General features: G+C 42.4%; 1 pseudogene; it reads left to right on the top strand.

The window, feature by feature from the left end:
• The first annotated feature begins 12,867 nt into the window (after positions 1-12,867).
• Positions 12,868-21,220, top strand: LOC130043283 (vomeronasal type-1 receptor 4-like; annotated as a pseudogene).
• Positions 21,221-21,568: the final 348 nt, after the last annotated feature.

Genomic DNA, 21,568 nt, shown 5'->3' with positions numbered 1-21,568 from the left:
ATAAATATATTTCCCCCTGAGATTGGTTGTCTTCTACTTTGAGCCCCATCAAATGTGGTGTGCTACTCTTGGCATATCAGTGGTGTAGAGAATTCGCCACCTCATGGTCCGGGAATAGTTTCACTCATGGGTAAGGCTCATCCTAGTGTGTGGAGAGCTGCTGGGAGCATGGCGGTGGTTGATTTCTGGAGGTTTTTGGCTGCTGGGGTTGGCTCTTTTGGGGTGGGGAGGGCCTTCACCTGCCCCTCTGTACCCCTCTCTGGGTTGCCCTGAATAAAACAGCCTGGCATGGAGTCTGGCAGCATGGCTATGGCATATTATTCTGTGCTCTCTTCTGAGAGATTTATATAAGTCTCTGGATCATGGCCATTGATGAGATTATATGGTGCCAGCAACAGCTTGTGGGTGTGACTTCCAGGCTACAGGAAATAGGAGGAGATGGGGTGGTCACCCATTCCTGGTTCTGTTGAAGAATCCTAAATCTTTGTCCTTCATGATGCTGTCTTTGCTCCATTAGCCAGAAACATATAACACATATAGAGGGAAAAAATAAATTTACTAAGATGTACAGGACCCAGGGGCTGGAGCGATAGCACAGCAGGTATGGCATTTGCCTTGCACACGGCCGACCCGGGTTCAATTTTTCCATCCCTCTCGGAGAGCCCGGCAAGCTACTGAGTATCCCGTCCGCACAACAGAGCCTGGCAAGCTACCCGTGATGTATTCGATATGCCAAAAACAGTAACAACAATTCTCACAAGGGAGACATTACTGGTGCCCGCTCGAGCAAATTGATGAACAATGGGAGGACAGTTCCTCAGTGCTACAGCACAGGACCCAGAAGAGATAAATTGAGCACTCAATATACTTTGGGATTTTGACTTTCTGATGCTTCCAACAGGAATTCATGCGGCTGATCATGACAGCCTGGAATACACTCAGGATGTAGGTTGTGCCAGTGGACACACCTCTGCCAACTTTGTGGACTTATAGAAGAAATCTTCACCCTAAATTACTAAAGAAGTGTTTGAGTCCAAATGCTGTCATTGTCTGATGAACTCCTTTTGAGAGAATGATCACAGCGTTGAATAAAGTCAGATGCATGAGAATCAAGTCTGTGACCCTCACCCAGCCTTTCGTGTGGTAAAGGAACAGGTAATGGTAAAGGAGAGAGGAACTGCCTAGTGCTCCAAGGAATATATGTATCAAGAAGACTATTTCCATTGTCCAATTCCTGGAGGTTATCTTGTCATATGTTACATTTTCCTTTCAATTATGGTAGCAACCATATTTCTGATCATAAAGGATCATTAAAGACATTTGACACGAGGAATAACTTCGGTTTTGTACTCCTACAGGCTTTCTAAGAAGTTCAAGAAGCATGAAGCAATGGAGAAAAATTCCAATAATTTTCATAGGAAAGGCAGATCTTGGATGAGTTAATTTTAACTGGCTAAGACAGGAAAGTCATGGGAAATGGAAATAAGTATGATGTATCAATTTTGGAATAAATACATTTTCTAACCATACCAGAAGAAGGAAAAACTAAATAATGCCCAAATCATATGACAGATCATTTATGCACAGGAAATTTAAAGAGTAATAATGGCATTTTTGAAAAACAAGAAGAAACTAATTATGTGATTTAGAATATGAAAATACTTCGTCAACAACACAGAACACACATAACAAGAATGGGAAAAAGATGGAGGAATGAGAGCAAGGAGTGGAGGAGGGGGGGTGAATAAGAGAGAGTACTTTTTAATTTAGATTTTTATTAGTGAAACACTATGAGGTACAGTTGTAGATTTACAATTTTTTTTGTTTGGGTTTCAGTTTTACAATGATCGAATACCCAACCCTCCACTAGTGCCCATTCTCCATCACCATGGGTCCCAGTATCCCTCCCACCCCCCTGTCCCCCTCATCCCACCCTGCCTCTGTGGCAGGGCATGCCCCTTGTTCTCTCTCTCCTTTTGGGTGCTGTGGTTTGCAAAAGAGGCATTGAGTGGCAATCATGTTCAGTCTAAAGTCTACTCTTAGCACGCATCTCCCATCCTGGGAGGATGCTCCCAACACCCTTTATTTGGTCCTCTCTTCTCTAAGCTGCCTTTTCCCCAAGCGTGTGTGGCTGGCCTCCAAGCCATGGAGTAAACCTCCTGGTATTTAAAACCTGGTACTCTGCTATTCTTGGGTGTTAGTCTCCTATTTTGTTACTTTATGTTCCTCAATGAATGCAATTTTTCTATGTCTGTCCCTCTCTTTTTGTCTCATTTCACTTAGCATGATACTTTCCATGTAGTGCCACTTGTGTATAAATTTCATGACTTCATCTTTTCTAACAGCTTCATAGTACTCCATTGTGTAGATGTAGCAAAGTTTCTTTAACCAGTCATCTGTTCTTGGGCATTCAGTTTTTTTCCAGATTCTAGCTATTGTAAACAGTGCTGCAATGAACAAACAAGTGCAGACGTCACTTCGACTATACTTTGTTTGCCTCTCTGGGATATCTTCCCAGGAGTGGTATTGTTGGGTTAAACGGGAGCTCAAATTTCTAATTTTTTGAGAATCGTCCATACTGTTTTCCAGAAGGGCTGAACCAGTCGGCATTCCCACCAGCAATGGAGGAGGGTCCCTTTCTCGCCACATCTGCACCAGCACCGGTTGCTTTGGTTCTTATGGATGTGGGCCAGTCTCTGTGGTGTGAAATGATATCTCATTGTGGTTTTGATTTGCATCTCCCTGATGATTAATGATGTAGAGCATTTTTATGTGCCTTTTAGCCATTCGGATTTCTTCTTTGAGAAAGTTTCTGTTCATTTCATTGCCCCATTTTTTGATGGGGTTCGATGTTTTCTTCTTGTGGAGTTCAACCAGTACTTTCTATATCCTTGATATCAACCCCTTGTCGGAATTGTATTCGGCGAATATCCTTTCCCATTCTGTAGACTGCCTTTGTATTTCGCTCACTGTTTCTTTTGAGGTGCAGAAGCTTCTTAGTTTAAGATAGTCCCATTTCTCTATCTGTATTTTCACTTGCTTGGCCAGTGGTGTGACATCTTTGAAGATACCATTAGCTTCAATGTCATGAAGGGTTTTGCCCACTTTATCTTCAGTGTATCTTATGGATTCCGGTCTGATGTTGAGGTCTCTAATCCATTTTGATTTTACTTTTGTACATGGTGTTAGGCAGAGATCTGAGCCCAGTTTTTTGCATGTAGCTGTCCAGTTTTGCCAGCACAGTTTGTTAAAGAGGCTTTCCTTGCTTCACTTCACTTTTCTTGCACCCTTACCAAAAATTAGATGATCATATACTTGGGGGTAGATATCAGTATATTCATCCCTGTTCCATTGGTCTACAGCTCTGCCTTTGTTTCAGTACCATGCTGTTTTAGTTATTACTGCTTTGTTGTAGAGTTTGAAATTAGGGAGGTTGATTCCACCCATTTTCTTTTTCCCAAGAATTGCTTTAGCTATTTGTGGGGGCTTATTGTTCCATATGAATTTCAGGAGTGTTTGCTCCATTTCTTTGAAGAATGTCATGGGTATCGTTATGGGGATCACATTGAATTTGTACAATGCTTTGGGAAGTATTGCCATTTTGACAATGTTAATTTTCCCAATCCATGAGTAGTGGATATCTTTCCATTTCCTCGTGTCCTCTTTTATTTCTGGAAGTAGCATTTTGTAGTTTTCTTTGTACAGGTCCTTTACTTTCTTAGTTAAGCTAATTCCTAGGTAGTTGATTTTCTGGGGCACAATTGTGAACAGGATTTTTTTTTTATGTCACTTCCTTCTCTCTCACTATTTGCATATAGGAAAGCCATGGACTTTTGGGTATTAATTTTATAGCCTGCAACTTTACTGTACAAGTCTATTGTTTCTAGGAGTTTCTTGGTAGAGGTTTTAGGGTTCTCTAAATATAGTATCATATCATCTGCGAATAGTGAGAGCTTGATTTTTTCCTTTCCTACCTGGATGCCCTTAATATCTTTTTCTTGCCTGATCGCTATTGAGTCATTAATTATTTCAGTACTATATTGAATAGCAGTGGAGAGTGTGGTCATCCTTGTCTCATCCCTCATCTTAGGGTGAAGGCTGAGAGAGAACTTTTTATACTGAACAAAGAACATACAATAGAAATAAAATAATATTCTATTAGAAACTTTAGGAAGGATTATTGAGTGGAAAACCTGGAAAGTGTCAGTGACATTAGTAATAAGGAAAATTCAAATGACCCCAGTGTGCACTGATACAATCATGAACCAACCAGACAATGTAAACAAAGCAACAGTAAATACCAGCTGTTGACAAGGAGGTTGTCAAACCAAGAATCTCATACATTGCTTGGTCTATTAGATTGGTACTAACGTTTTTGCAAATCTATGTGGTAGTCTCTGCTTTAGCAACCAGAGTAATCTTTAACTCTATAATTCCACTCCTATAACTACTCAACTGGAACATATATATTTATTACTAATAAACTAGTTATAGAACTCATGTGTCTGTCTGCTTTACACAGTAATCCTAACAACCCCAAATTTAGAACTGCTCTCTTACCCATCAACAGAATGAGTCATTAATTATCTTTATTTTATACTGTGTTGTACATGGCACTGCTGATGAATGATAGAAGTTATTTAACAATACAGATAAACTCACCAGTTCACACTGTGGGGGGGCATGGACCAATCTAATAGCTTATACTGAGGAGATAATTGGTGTAAAGTATGAAGCAGAGGAAAGTGATCTCATCTGTGAAATGTTGTATTAGCTGTAAATCGATTTCCAAAGTTTTCATTCTTAAAAATACACAATTCTACCTTTCTGTGGGTTTTGTGTTAGTTGGAGTTCAAGAAGGTTCAGGGGGACTGACACCGTTTTGATTCATTTGTTTGTTTGGGGGAGCTACACCTGCAGTGCTCAGGGCTTAATCCTTGCTCCGCATTCAGGAATCAGTCCTGATGGGCTCAGGGGACTATCTATGGTGCCAAGGATCAAACCAAGGTCAGCCATGGGCAAGGCAGCGCCCTACTGCTGCCCCCACCATTTTGGGTCTTTGTGTTCAGAATCGTGGTCTGTGTATGAACTTCTTTGTGCTTGCTATTCAGTGATATATGTCACATATAGATAACATACATAAAGCTAAAAATACATGGCCTGGAGAGTTAGTACAGTGGGTAAGAAGCTTGCCTTGCACATGGCCGACTGGGTTAGATGCCCATCGATCCATATGCCCCCTCAAGCCTGCCAGGAGTGATCCTTGAGTGTAGATCCAGAAGTAAGATCTGAGCACTGTCAGGTGTGTCCCCCCAAACATAGTGATAGAAATCTGTGTATGTAGCTTTAAATATGTACATACAAGAAGTTAGAAGGAACAGGACAAAGGGTTATTTTTTGAGGGTGGAGGGTTTGGGCTGTACCTGGTGGTGATCTCCAGGTTCTGTGCTGAGGGTCAGTCTTGGTGGTTCTCAGGGGATCATATGTAGTGCCAGAAATTGATTTAGGTCAACCAAGTGCAAGGCAGCCATGGGATTTCATGCCTGGGCTAAAGGTTATTTTGGTCACTGCATTTCACCTGCTATTGTGTGTGTACTGAATGAACATTAATGTGCCATAGTTTTTGATCCTGAGCCTGAACATAGTGCTCTATATGATTACTTTTTCATTTTGTGTGTGTGTGTTTCTATGTGTGGGAGGCTAGGGCCATATCCAGCAATGTTTAGGGATTGCTCCTTGCTCGTTACTCAGGAATTACTCCTGGTGGTGCTCAAAGTACCATATGGGATCCTGGGGATTGAACCCAGGTCAGGCACAAGCAAGGCAAGTGCCCTACCCACTGTACTATTACTCTTGCCCAGTTATTTTGTGACTTTTGTCATGAAATTCAGCAGAACACTTTCCCAGGTCTTTTACTTATTATATCATAATAATAATGGTTATTATTTGGCTTTTGGGCCACACTCACCAGTGCTCAGGGCTTTATCCTGAATCTGTGCTCAGGGCAGGCTTGGAGGACCATATGGGATAACAGAACTTGAAGCCAGGTCAGCCACGTGTAAGGAAGGCACACTGCCTACTGTACTATTCTCTGGCCTTCAGATATTTTATGATCATTAAGTTTTTTCTGCTACAGTAGTGGGCTCTTGTTTTATTTTGTACCCACCTGGAGCTCCCAAGGCTGCTGGTGCTGGTGGAGGTGCTCTAAACCAGCGGCGCCGATGGTTTGTTTGGATAGAAAACCAATGGACACTAACACATCTGAGGAATCGCTTTCAGTTATGCTTTCACTAAACATTTATTAAGAAAGTAAATTGCATGTGTACAAGTTTAATACTAAAAAAATAAACACGTGGTCAGAGACCTGTTTGAAACTCAGTCCAATGGTGTTTCCTTTGACATAAATCAACTGTTTTACTGTGCTAAAAGCAAGGATCCTTTTTGGTTTGGGGGACCATCTGGCAGTGCTCAGGGCTTACTCCTAGTTCTGCACTCAGAAATCACTCCTGGTGGGTTTGAGACACCATAAGGGATGCTGAGGATTGAACCTAGGTCACCTGTGTGTAAGGCGAGTGCCCTATGTGCTTACACACTCTAGCCCCTAATATTTTTCTTTTTGACTTTTTAAAAAACTGATTGCAGTTCTGTGATTTACAACATGGTCAGTGATGATTTCCTGTGTGTATAATTCCAACACCACATCCCTCATCAATGTACCAATTCCCTCCTCCGAGCACCCTAATGCCCCTCCCTTTCCAGAGGATCCTTTACATAATCATTAGAATACAGACTCAGAGACCTGCTCCTGTCCCCATCCAGGACATTGTTTGCCAGAATTTGATAGAAGTATTTTCACTAATTTACTGTAGTCCATCTCCATTTGTGCTCAGGGCCTATTATTGACTCAGTGCTCATGAGTTGCTCCACATGGTGCTCCCGGGAACCTGGCAGTGGAAAGAATTGAACCCAGCCTTCTGCATTCCATTCCATTGTGCCATTCCTGTTCTGTTAAAAGTAGTTTTCAGGGACTGGAGAGGTAGTACAGAGGGTAGGGCACTCGCTTTATATGCTGCCAAGCTGGGTTTAATCCATGGTACCTCATATAATCCCCAAAGCCTGAGTCCAGAGCCAGGAGTGTCCCTGAGCACAGCCTAGAGTGGCCTAAAAAAAGTTTAAAAAAAACATTTTTATCATGAAAAAATTCGCATATAAATATCGCCTCTGAATAGGGTGCAGTAATTCTTTTCTTTTTTAATTCTAATCATGTGATTTATTTTTATTTTTATTTATTTATTTATTTTATTAGTGAATCACCGTGAGGTAGAGTTACAAACTTCTGTGCTGGATGCAGTAATTCTTAACACTTTCCCCCTACTCTTTATTACAAGCATGGAGGAATTATGAGCACATGTCAAATAATACTCGATATACAGTCCATGATTCATGCACCATATGTCAATTGTACATTGATTTGGTTACTATAAGTATTGATACCTTAAATGCAGTTTTGTTCCCGAGAGAATTATTCTCCAGTGGTCATCCTCAGCAAGGGTTGTACTGAGCAACACTTGGATCCAGAAGGGATTGGCATAGGGTCTAGGCCTTATCTCTTAAGTAGCAAATCTCATTGGTAGGAATGATTACACCTCCCTATGTGATTAAGCTGCCAGGTCTGCTCCCTCAGACATGAACACTTACTCAGACTTCCTTTCCATGTAGATTCTTGACTGAAAGGCAGAGCACTCAGCACAGATCTTCCAGTGGTAGGCTCGTGAACTCAGTAGACTCCCCTCAATAGCAGTTACTAGTACATGTGGAAAGTTTGAAGCCAGATTCTAGCATATGAATTTGTGATTTATGACTTCACCTCCCTACAGAACTACAATTATCATTTCATTTGTGGTCGCAATGACATGGTATGCCTGGGGAGCTGAGGAAAGTTCTGAGAAACTTTTTAATAGTCACTGACTACCCATTGCAATTAAACTTGACCACAGATTTCTCCAGAGATTCTGCAGTGTTTGGGAAAGGCTATTTTTCTCTTTTAAAGGCGCCTAATTGCATACAACGGACAGAAATAAAGGAGGAACTGAATATGAATGCAAAAGAACAAAGTGGAACTTTGCTCATGTGATAACAAAAATCAACTCAAATTGGATTTAAGACTCAAATGTTAGATCTCAAACAATAAAGCTCTACAGAGAAGCAAAGATCGTCTTGATGACTGTAGATTTTCCAACAATTGTGTGTTTGATACCAAAGGAGCAGGAAACAAGAAATATAAGGTTCATGAAAATATAAATATTTTATCATTGGACCATAAATAAAATGGCAACACAAAATGGGGGAAATATTTACAATATATTACAGTGGTTAGGGTGCTTGCATTGCATGTGGTCAACCTGGATTCCAACTCCAGAACCACATAGGAGTTGTTGGATAACATTGGGTTGTCCTTGCTCCTCCCCCAGGGAGCTTAAGGTATATTGAGCCATTCCCACAACAGTGCAACTGAGTCACACTCAGCTCTATCAAGCACTAATAATCCTATGTTGCTTTTTTCTTTCCTTTATGTCATTTGCATGGTTTATTTAGCAATGTCCTTTTTGTATAGACATAGGAAGACAGTTCATCCTATGCTATGTAACATGGGAGTTATTTGACTCCAAAGTAATGTTTACTCCTGGGCATCCATATTTACTTGACTCAGTTGCCCCATATTTACTTCACTCAGTTGCCTCAGTTGCCCTTAGTTCCTAGCACTCTAAGAGCAGTGTCCTGACGAGGGACTGGATGGACCCAGGTCAAGCTGTGAGCTACCCTGGCATCAAAATGGGCCAGGCCAAGAGCCATAATACTTAGTTATAAGTTAAGAGCACGGTCATGGACAAGCTCTGTCATGACCCAAAAAGAAGTAATTGAATAAGGACCCTTCTGGACTTAGGAAAGACTAACCTGGCCTGAGAACTATGGTCTGGAATATATAGCAAGATGTTACCAGGAAAAGCCAGTCTCTAAGCTTAATGTATCTCCTACTTTGTTCATATAAAATGATATTTCTAGAAGTATTAGAAGAAGTAAATTTACTATGACCATTTAAATGGATTACTAGCTGAGGAAAGGAGAAAGCAATACACACTGATGGAATTCCGCCCTTGAGTGGATCTCCTAGAATCTGAAGTAATCTTCTCAGATGAGATTTTGTCCTTGAGCTAATCTCTTGAAGGAGTGGCTTTATATCTCTTTGTTGTTATGATAATGTTCAACCCCACCTTTGTATCCCCACTCTTTATGTTTACTGTATAACTATGACATAAGGGGTAAGAGGGACTAGACATTGGGGGACTAAGTGCTGAAGACTAGATGCTGAAGATGCTGAGGACTAGACTTTAGGGACTAGAAAGTCGACCATGAGACATTGAAGATGAGGAAGAGAACTGAGACTTTGGAGACTTTGAAGACTAGAAGGAGAACCAGATACGATGATGACTGGAAGTAGAGGACTATGAGACTATGTCGAGATGAGGAAGAGGATATAAAGAAGGAGAGGACTTGAGGTCTACGAGGAGACCAGGATGATGGAACTCTGATGATTAGGACTACAACCAAAACTACGACTACGACTATGCAGTAAGGGAGAGACAGTACTACACCAGGGAGGAGAGAGAAATAAACTGACTACCGACCAGCCTGGGGCCCGGTCCCTGTTTCTTGGTTTTCCAGTCCTCACCCATCATCCGGCCTGGGAAAATGGCTCTTGACCATGGAACACTAGATTTCCCTGCGCAGACCCCTGCACCCTTTTTTCTTTCATGGAAATTTAGGAGTATGCCCTGAGCACCACCAGGTGTGGTGCAAAGACCAAGAAAATAAAGAAAAAACTATCTGGGATCAGAGCAATAGTATAATTAATGGGTAGAGCATTTCCCTTGCATCTGGTCGATCCCAGTTCGAACCCCAGCACCATATAGGGTCTCCTGAGCTCACCAGATGTAATTCCTAGGCATAGAGAGCCAGGAATAAACCCTAAGCACCGCCACATGTCACCCCATATTTTTAAAAGGAAACTATCAAAAGAATATGCATAGCAGTATTTAAAAAAAAATTTTTTTTATTAGTGAAACACCATGAGGTACAGTTGTAGACTTACAAATTTTTGTGCTTGGGTTTCCGTTGTACAATGATTGAGTACCCATCTCTCCACCAGTGCCCATTTTCCACCACCACTGATCCCAGTACCCCTCCCACCCCCCTTATCCCCCTAGCCCACCCTGCCTCTGTGGCATGGCACTCCCTTTTGTTCTCTCCTTTTGGGTGCTGTGGCCTGCAAAAGAGGGATCGAGTGGCAGCATGTTCGGTCTAGAGTCTAGTCTCAGCATGCTTCTCCCATCCTAGGGGGATCCTTCCAATACCCCCCATTTGGTGCTCCCTTCTACATCTGGGCTGCCTTTACCCCTAGAGTGTGTGGCTGGCCTCCAAGCCATGGAGTAAACCTCCTGTTACTTATCTCGGCTATTCTTGGGTGTTAGTATCCTATTTTGTTACTTTATGTTCCCCAGATGAATGCAATATTTCTATGTCTATCTCTCTCTTTCTGACTCATTTCGCTTAGCATGATACTTTCCATGTAGTACCACTTGTATGTAAATTTCATGACTTCATCCTTTCTGACAGCTACATAGTATTCCATTGTGTAGATGTACCAAAGTTTCTTTAACCAGTCATCTGTTCTTGGGCACTCAGTTTTTTTTTCAGATTCTAGCTATTGTAAATAGAAAAATATGTATAGCAGTCTTGAGATGCCACAGTTATTAAAAACTCTGCTAACTGATTCAAAGTAAGTTAAAGACTTTAAAAGATCAGAAGAGCTTATTATGAACAATTCTGTGCTGTAAAGTTGGAGAACCTAGAATAAATGGATGAATTCTAGGACCATATAACCTCTTCAAACTGAACGAAGAGTAAGTAGAAAAATAGAGCAGACCAATTACAAGTAATAAATTAAACCAGTAATGAACCCTCACCCTCGTAAACGTGTTCGCTGGTGAATTAGTAACAAATCTTCAAAGATTTACTATTATACTTTTCAAGCTGGGCCTGGGAGTGGAGTTAAGATCGCCCTATCAATAAATGGGTTGGGAAAACAAGAGAGCTACATGGAAAACAATGAAATGATCTATATTGTGCACCTTCAACAGAAGTCCACTTGAATTTAAGACCTGCCTTTGGGGCAGGCTTGGGTGTCAGAGGGAAAATTTGAAGTAATGGTGGTGAGAAGGTTAAATGATGGTAGGTTGGTATTGGAATATTGAACATAATAAATTATTGTGAACCACTTTATAAAAATAAAAATAATTTAAAAGTCCATTTTAGTGGATCAAAGGCCTTGACTTTAGACCAGCATCTATGAAATACACTGAGAAAAATGTAGGCAGAATGCCCAGAATTGCAATAGCAAAGGTTTTCAATGATATGCTTTTACTGGTAAAGACAACAGAAATAAAAACCAACAAATTCAAGTTTCTGCATGGATAAAAAAAAAACCCTAAAATCAAAGGACACCCTACTGATTAAGAGAAAATATTTGCACACAGTATATCAGTAAAGTGTTCATAGTCAAGATATACAAAAAACAATAAAACATTTTAAAAAATCAACATCAATAAATCCAGTAATCACATTAAAAATTGGGGAAGAAAATGAACAGAAGAAGACATTCTCTGAAGAAGACAGACGATAGCCAGTGTGCACAGGAAAAAGCACTGTTCTTATTATTAAGAGGAAAATCCAAAGTAAGATGTCAACAAGGTATTTTACACCAGGAGGAATGGCACATATCAGAAAGGTTATGAACCGCCAGTGCTGGTGGGTTCCAGGTTAATAGTATGTATTGGTTGAGCCATAGAACCCTGGTACATTTCTTTCTGAGACTCTTGTAGATCCTGTGCTTTTGTTCTAAGCATAGTTTTTAGTCATGAGTTCTAATAACTATCAGAGGCCAATACTGGGGAATATTATTTTCCTATGAAAGTTCCCAAGTAACTGGAATTGAAGTACTCAAGTATACAAATGGAGGATGGGGAGAGGGGGAAATAATTCTAATAAGGGGCCAGAGTGATAGTAAGGCATTTTCCTTGCATGTGGCTGAACCGAATCTGAGCTGTAGCAATGAATATGGTCTCCTGAGACCTGACAGGAGTGACCCCTCAGCACTGATCCAAGAGTAATCACCAGCTGTGGCCTAAAAATACCCCAAGATCATTCTAATGAAACGACTTTAGTAACGAAGCTGAGTTCAACAATGAATCATTGCTGTGAAATGTTCTGTTCACGCCTCTGTTTGAATCATCTCAGGGATTTGCTTCACAAGTTCTGTACTAGTGGGGCCGGAGTGATAGTACAGCAGGTACGGCATTTGCCTTGTATGCGGCACACCCGGGTTCGATTCCCAGCATCCCATTTGGTCTCCTAACAATGTCAGGAGTAATTCCTGAGTGAAGAGTCAGGAGTAACCCCTGAGCATCACTGGGCATGACCCAAAAAGCAAAAGTCCCCCCCCCCCCCCAAAAAAAAACAAACACAAGTTCTGTACTAATATCTTCACTGGCTGGTCTGTTGAGTACTGTGAAGTTGGGAGAGAGGCAGGTTGGGTGGGGAACTTGTCCAGGAACCAAGGAATCTAGGAGGCCTCATGTCCTCTCACATTGAACCCACTGTCCAGGTAGAAGAAGGAGTCAGGTGAGAGATGATTTCAGCCAGAGGCAGAGTCCATGAGAGAAGCGGCAAATCAAAATCTGTCTGAGTGATCAGATCAGAAACAGACCATTTGCTGAGGATGGAGCAGACCCAATGCCTGGACCACACAGGATGGGGGATAGTTCCAAGAAGGAAGATGAAAAGAAGAAATGGAATGCTGATGGTACACTGCCAGGGCAGCTGCTCCTAAAATGCAATGCCCTCCCCCCTTGGCAGTTGTGGAACTGCTATCTCCAGGTGATACCCACTTGGTTTTGGGGTGTTAATGAGATAGTAATAAATTGATCAGTCACGCCATCCCTTATAGGAATTACGGACTGATTAGACTTGCATTTTATTACCCTTATGGGAACAATGAAAAGTATAATGACTGTAGGAGTCACATCATCTGGTGCATAAAAATGTTTACATAGAAATAAACGGAATGAAAAGGATTTGTCTACCTTTCATCGTGATATGGTTAGAGAGGCATTAGTCCTGCGTTGGTATAACCTCCGTAGGCTTTCTCTCTCAGTCTCTCCTTCGTAGTACTTGCTTTTCTTTTTCAACTTTCATTCAGTGTCTGCAGTCACTTGAGTGGGTAGCCTTTTCCCTCTCTAAGGTAGAAAATTAACAGAAAGTGTTGATCTATTAGGAGTTCTGACAGAAGCCATCTCATGTTTGTTCAGTTACATGGATTAAAAAATATTGAACTATTAATTCATAAGTTGGCAATTTACCTAATATATTTTAATATATTGAAAAAATTCAAGAAAACAAGCCTGGGAGGTTGAAAATTATGTGTTTGATGACGGTATGCTTCCCCCAATCTTGCACATTCCTCATTGGTAATTTTGACAGTAGTATGTGTGCATCTTTAATGAAATCATATTTTCACTGGGCTTACATGATTTTATCATATTTCAGCTCATGTATGGTAAAATTTAGGTGACTCTTATGAGTTTTTTTCTATGCATGTCATGTGTGTGGGCATGTAGTATTTCTGCCTGAACTCCTGATTTCTTTTAGATCTCTAAAGATTCTTTAGTCGTATCAGATTAACCTGCAGAATGAAACTTGAGGATACAGATGGTATTTTCTTGGATTAATGGGATAAAATAAAGGCAGTTTCAAACCAGGACAGATTTTGAAACATCACTGCATAAACTGACATGCAAACTGTCCAATGGCTTCAAGTTTTGTTCTTTGCATGTCATGTGAGAGGGCATGAGGTATTTCTGTCTGAAGTCCTGATTTCTTTTAGATCCTCTAAAGATTCTTTAGTCGTATCAGATTAACCTGCAGAATGAAACTTGAGGATACAGATGGTATTGTCTTGGATTAATGGGATAGATGGAGGCAGTTTTAAACCAGACAGATTTGGAAACGTCACTGCTTAGACAGACATGCGCACTGCCCACTGGCTTCTTATTGCACGTGGGGTTCAGTTATTGGCATGGTCAGAAATCTCTCTTGGTCCTGACCTATGATTGGAGCAAGTACTTCTACACTCTGTGTGTCCCTTTTCTCGGTAGAAAAAAAGTGCTTGCAGCTCTGCCACCTGTTTGTGAAGAATGAAGTTCTGTGTAAAGTACACCCACGGAACTATTTTCCATGTAGAATGTTCTTTCAAAGTCATTCAACCATTGTGAAATGGCTGGTAGGAGGGAAACAGTCAATCTGTATGCAGAGGACTAGGAGTGGAGAATATTGAATTTCAGCTGTGGGTGCCCTGCATCTCACTCATCCAGTCCCTTGTAGGAATCTCTCACTGGGAAGGTACATATCAGTGACCTGGGGATATCACAGGACTGTCAGGAATCGTCTGACAACAGGAGCAATCTTTATAACCCAGGCAGTGGTAGGAATCTGGGGCAACCTCTCACTTACCCTTCACTACACAAAAGGCCAGGTAAGATTCACAGATTTGTTTACTAAGCACCTGGCCCTTGCAAACTTCTTGGTCCTCTGTAAATGAGTCCCACATGAAGGGAGTGGAGCCAGCCCTTTCCTCCCCATCTCAATGAGACCCCGAGTCGCTGCCCATGAACGGCCTCTCTGGCTCCTGATCAAGCTGTTTAATGGCCATGATCCCTGAGACTCAGAAACAAATCTTGAAACCCAGCGGCTTTTGACAGAAATGCGTCCAGTCCCTGCAGTAGGTTACCAGCGCTGAGCCAACCCAGGTGGGAATAGATTTCGTGCTTTGGCCTGTTCCCCCTGGCAGCCCGGTGGCCACCGTCCTCCAGAGGTCACTGGACAATCAGGTTTGGGCCTGCAGTGATGAGACACGCAGGACCTCACGGGATGGGGGTGGATCCAGCCCTTTCCTCCCCACCCCAACAAGACCCCGAGTCGCTGCCCATGAACGGCCTCTCTGGCTCCTGATTAAGCTGCTTAACGGCCATGATCCCGAGACTCAGAAACAAATCTCAGAACCCAGTGGCTTTCAGCATCCGGACCTGCAGTAGATTACTGTCGCTGGGTCACCCCAGCGGGGAAAGGGTGCTGTCCCTCGCCTGCTCCCCGTAGGTGGCTCGGTGGCTGCCATCCTCCAGAGGCCATTAGAGAGTCAGGTTTGGGTCCACAGTGATGAGACACGCGGGGCCTGTGGGATGGGGGTGGAGCCAGCCCTTTCCTCACCGTCCCAACAAGACCCCAAGTCGCCACCCATGAATGGCCTTTCTGGCTCCTGATCAAGCTGCTTAACAGCCATGATCCCAGAGACTCAGGAACAAATCTTGGAACCCAGCAGTGTTGGCAGAAATCCCTCCATATTTAAGTGTTAAAATTTTGGAATTTCAAAATCACGTGGCCACTACTGCAGCCACGCGACATCATATGTTATTCATAACCAGAGATAGAAAACAAATTGTCTACTCTTGCCTTTTCAGCAGATTTGAGTGTTGGGGTAAAATCCCAAATAATAATGGTGGGTCTGGTGTCAAAATACTGAATGTAATCAAAGTAGAGAGAGAGTAATGAGGAAATCATCTGACCCACAGGTAGGGGGAGGGTGTGGGATGGAAGTATACTGGGGATTTGGGTGGTGGAGAATGGGCACTGGTGAAGGTACGGGTGTTTCATTGTATGACCGAGACTTAAAAGCTTTGTAACTGCTCTTACAGTGATTCAATAAATAAAATTATTAAAAGAATGAATAAAAAAAGTAATGTGGAGTTTATGCCCAATTCAATCAGCTAATCAGTGGCTGAATAAATAACAGTACTCCTACATAAAAAAAATGAGCCCTGCAGACATTGGCAGTGTTTGGGTGACAGTATTTACTCAGTGATGTTGGATGCCAACTTCTCTTGTTTCTGCACAGGGTGGGGAGAGTCCATTGGTAGCATCTGTGTCTTGAGGGTCTTCCAGGTAATCACCATCAGTGCCAGGACATCCAGAAGGGCCAAGCTTAAAATAAAAGCTCTCAGGAACACAGTGGTCACTATCTCTTTGTGGTGGATCCTTTCCATGCTGGCAAATATCGTTTTCCCTCTCTATATTGTGGCCACATCTGCCTACAGCAGCTCAGGCAGTGAAAGCAGAGCCACATTCTACGCAGTGTTGCTCACCTTCCCTGATGTACTATGTTTGGGACTCATGCTCTGGGCCAATGGTTCCATTGTTTTCCTCCTGTACAAGTACAAACAGAGGGTCCAGCAACTGCACACAAACCCCTGAGACCAGAGCCACTCAAACCATTCTTCTCCTGGCCAGAACTTTTGTCTGCTTTTCCTCCCTTTACTCCTCCTTCCAAGTGGCCCTGTCAGCTGTTGAGAATCCCAGGGGGCTGCTGGGGAACCTCACTGCAGTTATGGCTGCTTGCTTCCCATTGGTCAGCCCCTTTGTGCTCCTTTGCCAAGGAGCTGATGTGCTCAGGTTTTGCGGTACCTGGAAGAGAAATCTTAAGTTGTTTGGCTTGATGGGTAGCATGTAGAGTGTTTTAGTTCCTCTGTTCGCTGCCAGCTCACTGCCTCCAGAGTCCTGATGAGTTTGTGAGTTTTCAGGGTATTTAAACTGAGCTTCCAAAGCATTTACTTCAGAGAACAAAATCAGGTGTCATTGTAATGTCCTGAATAGAGTTAGCTTGTTGAATTTATGTGAATGAAGGTGCTTTCAGGCCTCTGGAGGGTAATGGAGGCAGTATTTATGCCATAATGGAGAGCAGACAGAGCCAGGCAGACAGAATCAGACTTCAGGTGAGCAACTCTCATTGTAACACAGTCAGATGATCCAGGATGAAGGCAGTTTGGACCTCATGATAAGGCCCTTGGAAAAGGACCCATCCTGGGAACTGAAGATAATACTGACCAGAATAGATTCTATACTTGAGATTAGACAAAGGCTGATTGGTTTCCAAATTTTGAAACAGCACACTCCCTGACTGATAATTAATTGTATGGTGACATAACTTGATCTCTTGGTCTTGAATGAAATGCCACTGGCTTATCTCTAGCAAGTCCCTGTTAAACCAAGTGACCTGGTGATTTCTTGGAGAGGTACTGTTTTACCCTTTCTCCCTTCCTCTAAAGAAATAGTCTTCTTCCTATGATCTGAGAGAATCAGTACTGAGATTGTATATTTTTCAAACATTTTACTCATGGATGAATTCTGAATGTCAGTAGTTGACACCACTTTCGTGTTCCTTAACTCCTGTGAACCCTCCTAAGACAGTTGGACTCACAGTGTTTCTCTGCTCACTTTGGCATCGTGGTGCTGCTCAGCCACATAAACTTTGTTTCCCCCCCTTGGACCTTTAATGCTCATTAATTTTACTTTATTTTATTTTAATTTTATTTCCTCTTACACTTCACATAAAACACTGTGGTTTACAAAGTTTATCATAATAATTTGCTACAGGCATTTAGTATTCCAACACCAATCTCACCTTGCTGACCCTGGTCTCCAGTTTTCCCAATCACCCTTTGAGCCTGCCCTCGTAGAAGACCCTCAATAGCTTATTGTATATTACTCATTACCAGTAATCTGCTAACAGAATGATCTAAAGGAAGTTTTCTTAGAAGAAAATAAGTCAATGATGGTTTTAGGGATCACTTGGGATGGAGATGTGTGCTGAAAGTAGACTAAGAACCAAACATGGTGGCCTCTCAGTATCTCTGTTGCAAACCATGATGACCAAAAGTAGAGAGAATAAGAAGGAAGGTGCCTTCACAGAGGCAGGAGGTGGGATGGAGTTGGGGTGGCAGGATGGATACTGGGGACTTTGGTTGTGGAAAGTATGAACTGATGGAGGGATGGGTGCTCGATCACTGTATGACTGAAACTCAAATATGAAAACCTTGTAACTGTGTGTAATGGTGATTTAATTAAAAAATAAAAAAATGAAAAAAAGAAGAAACTTAGTGAAAATTGTTGTATCTCACCAAGCTGCATGAATTTTGGAAGGACTCAGTCGTGTGAGGAACTTTGGAAGGACTCAGTCGTCTGAGGAAGATGACAGATGAGTAACACATAGTGCAGTAGCTGCATAAGGACACTGTCTACCTGCAAAGATGCTGGAAAAGCAGAGAATCTCCACCCAACACCCCCAAAGACTCCTTTGTCAACTCCTTTGAAAGTTAGGTAATTCAAGTTGTTTCTGGCAGATTCCCCACCTGGGGAAAAAAGTTTTCAAAGATACCCTCCCAGGCTTGTTAGTGCCCTGATGCTGAGGACAAGGCAATAAGTACAGTTCCAAGGAGAGGTGAGATCACAGAATCACAAACTCATACCTAGGGGTACAGCTCCGTGCTCCAACATCCTGAGTTCTCTCCCCTTCACGTGTGAGCATACTTGGCAGCAGGGAAAAATTTTGAGTTTCTCTTCATCTCTGGGTTAGGCTCTCTCTGAGAGGGACTTTGTGAAGAACCCCGGGAAGGGAATGTGGTGGGTGGGTAAGGGGGGTTTCTTGGAGACTCATTCCTAAGGGCTGGGTTGGGAAAGTGCCATGGGTTCCAGCTCTGGTACTGCGTTGCTCCCAAGCTGCTGTGTCCTCCTCTCTGACAGCAATGTATTGAGGTTAGTTAAGTGATAATGATAGTTGATGGGTATGGTGGCAGGAGACGAGAGTTACAGAATTAATGTGCCGTTAAAACTGCTTTACGGAATCTGTGGTCATAACTGTGAGCTTTTCACAAGTGCATCCATGGCACCAGCATGTTTGCTGTAAGAGAGAAATTAATCCCTAGAATTAGACTGTCATTTTTAAAATGTGAGTGTAAGGCACTTGCTGAAGTGAATTTTTTTCTGTCACTTGGAGTCTACAAGGTGTCCAGTAAATCTAATTTTTATGTCTCCACTATGAATAGACTTTCTTATACTTAGCATTAGGGAAACAGCTTTAATGGAAAACAGTGTAACATCATATAAAGTACAGATCATTGATCATGTTAAAAATTTTTGTTTGCTTTGGGCCACACCAGCTGTGCTCAGGACTTACTTCTGGTGAGGCAAAGGGGACCATATGGGTTTCCAGGCATAAGCCTGGGTTGGCTGTGCGCCAGGAAAGCACCTTACTTGCTCTGCGATTGCTCCAGCCCACCAGTCTCAAATTTATCTTGCGTATGTCTGCTGTGTACAGATCATCTACCACTAATTAAAATATGTCTTCCATAGAAAACAGTTTTCTACCTTCTATATGTCTTGCATTTAAAATGTGTTGCATATTCTGATTTTCTCCTGATGATTTGATATACTCAGGTACTAATAAATAGGCATGTTGAAGACCGGACATTCTCATGAGGCTGTTTCTACTTATACAACTGACCATGCCTCAGTGTTTCCTGTCTGTAATGTCTGTGATTCTTGTACTTTTGTTCCTCGAGTACACGCAAATGAGTCCCCCCGTTGCCTTCCTGCTGTTGAGCCTTTTTGTACTTATTAATCCAACTCGCCAGGGAGGAGCACATACAGCTCTGCTATATCAGGTCAGCAGCTCAGATTAAAATCTGGAAAAGCTTTCTTGGAAATTGAAATCTGTCTGAAAACAAGTCTTCTAAAAGAAATGGAACTGAGTCATTTCCATTATGTCCAAGAAACTAATTTTGCAAATATCACCAATCCAAGCTGACAAGAGATTTCACTAAGAACTAGATGTGGGTCTGGCTCAGTGGAGGGTGCAGCTGAGGTGTGAGTTTGCAGGGTGTGGGTGGCAAGCACTATCTCTGTGACATCCCAGCCAGCTAGAAACTTCCTCCCGACCCTTCCTCAGGGGGAGGACTTTTGCCATACCCTGACATCTCGGTGTCTCTGTCATGTCTCCTTGATGAGGAATGTCTCCATGCCTGTGTGAGAATTTGTGGGGAGTAAAGAAGGTAGTGCCTGCCCCGCCACCTCAGAGTCATGAGTCAGACATTGACTATGTTTTTCTTGGCTCTACCCCTGTCCCTCAGAAGTCTCTAGATAGTAGAAGGCCTGCATATTCCACAGCAGGAGGGTTTTGACCGTGGAGAAGGCAGAATCTCAGTGGATTCGATAGGGCCTGTGCCTCCTTTCCCATGCAGGGTTCTCTAGCTCAGAAGAGAAGCTTCCCTCTTTGAAACTGGCATGACGGACACCAGGTATTTGATAGTAGGAATGATCTTATTACAGTCTGTATCTGGGATCTTGGGGAATTGTTTTTTTCTTTTCTATTATTTCTTCCTTTACTTCATGGGTTTTCGACTGAGGTGCACAGATTTGATTGTCAAGAACCTGATCGTAGCCAATTTCTTGCTCCTTTTTTTCAAGTGGAACCAGCTACACTATGGAACATTTTGGGTGGCCTCAAAGGGACTCGGAGTGCAAGTTTCTCCCTTATGTTTGTGGAGTGGGCCCGGGCTATGTCCATCGGGACTACCTGCCTCTTGAGTGTCTTCCAGGCCATTACCATCAGCCCTAGGAGCTCCTGGTGGGGAGAGCTAAAAGGTAAAGCTTCCAAATGTGTGGGCCCCTCTATCATCCTGTGCTGGACTGTGAACATGCTGGTGAATATTGTGTACCCTGTATTTCTGTCTCATAGTTCAGACAGTAATGCCACCTCAATCCAAAAAAGTTTTGGCTACTGTTCTTATGTTCATCATGACCAAACCATGGATTCAGTGTATGTATGCTGCTCTCCTTCCCTGATGTGATATTTTTTGCGTTCATGCTCTGGGCCAGTGGTTCCATGTTTCTGATCCCTTACAGGCACAAACAGAGGGTGCAACACCTTCACAGAACCAGCATATCTTCTAAATTGTCCCCTGAGTCCTGAGCCACTCAGACTATCCTCTTCCTGGTTTGTACCTTCATCTATTTCAACACTATTTTCTCCATATTTTGTGTTTCTTTGTCTGTTTTCAATAACCCCAACTAATTCCTCTTGAACATCAATTCAGTCATCACTTAGTGTTTCCCAACCCTCTGTCTTTTTCTGCTTTTGAGCCAAGAGTCTGATGTGTCCAGGTTCTGCTCTGTCTGCCTGAGGACTCAAAGCCCCCTTAATTCTATGAGAAAAAGCTAAAGTGTCTGTTTTCACAGTGTTACTTTTATCAGTTGCTCTTTTCTTCTCTGACATCTCCATAAAGTTTAAGTGAATGATGGGAGAGTGATAAACAGGACATGCTGCATAACCTTGTGCAAAATTCTTTTTTTTTCTTTTTGGGTCACACCCAGCAATGCTCAGGGGTTACTTCTGGTTCTGCACTCAGGAATTACTACTGGTGATGCTTAGGAAACAATATGGGATGCTGGTATTTGAACTCTGATCGGCCACATGCAAGCAAACACCCTACCTGCTGTATTATTGCTCCGGCTCTTGCTCAAAATTCTTAATGAGTCATTGTTATAATGCTTGATTAACCACATGTGC

The sequence above is a fragment of the Sorex fumeus genome, unplaced genomic scaffold (assembly GCF_029834395.1).
Source record: "Sorex fumeus unplaced genomic scaffold, SorFum_2.1 ptg000122l, whole genome shotgun sequence".
Lineage (NCBI taxonomy): Eukaryota > Metazoa > Chordata > Mammalia > Eulipotyphla > Soricidae > Sorex > Sorex fumeus.
Note: the sequence above shows the minus strand (reverse complement) of the source record. Positions and strands in the feature narration are given on the sequence as shown.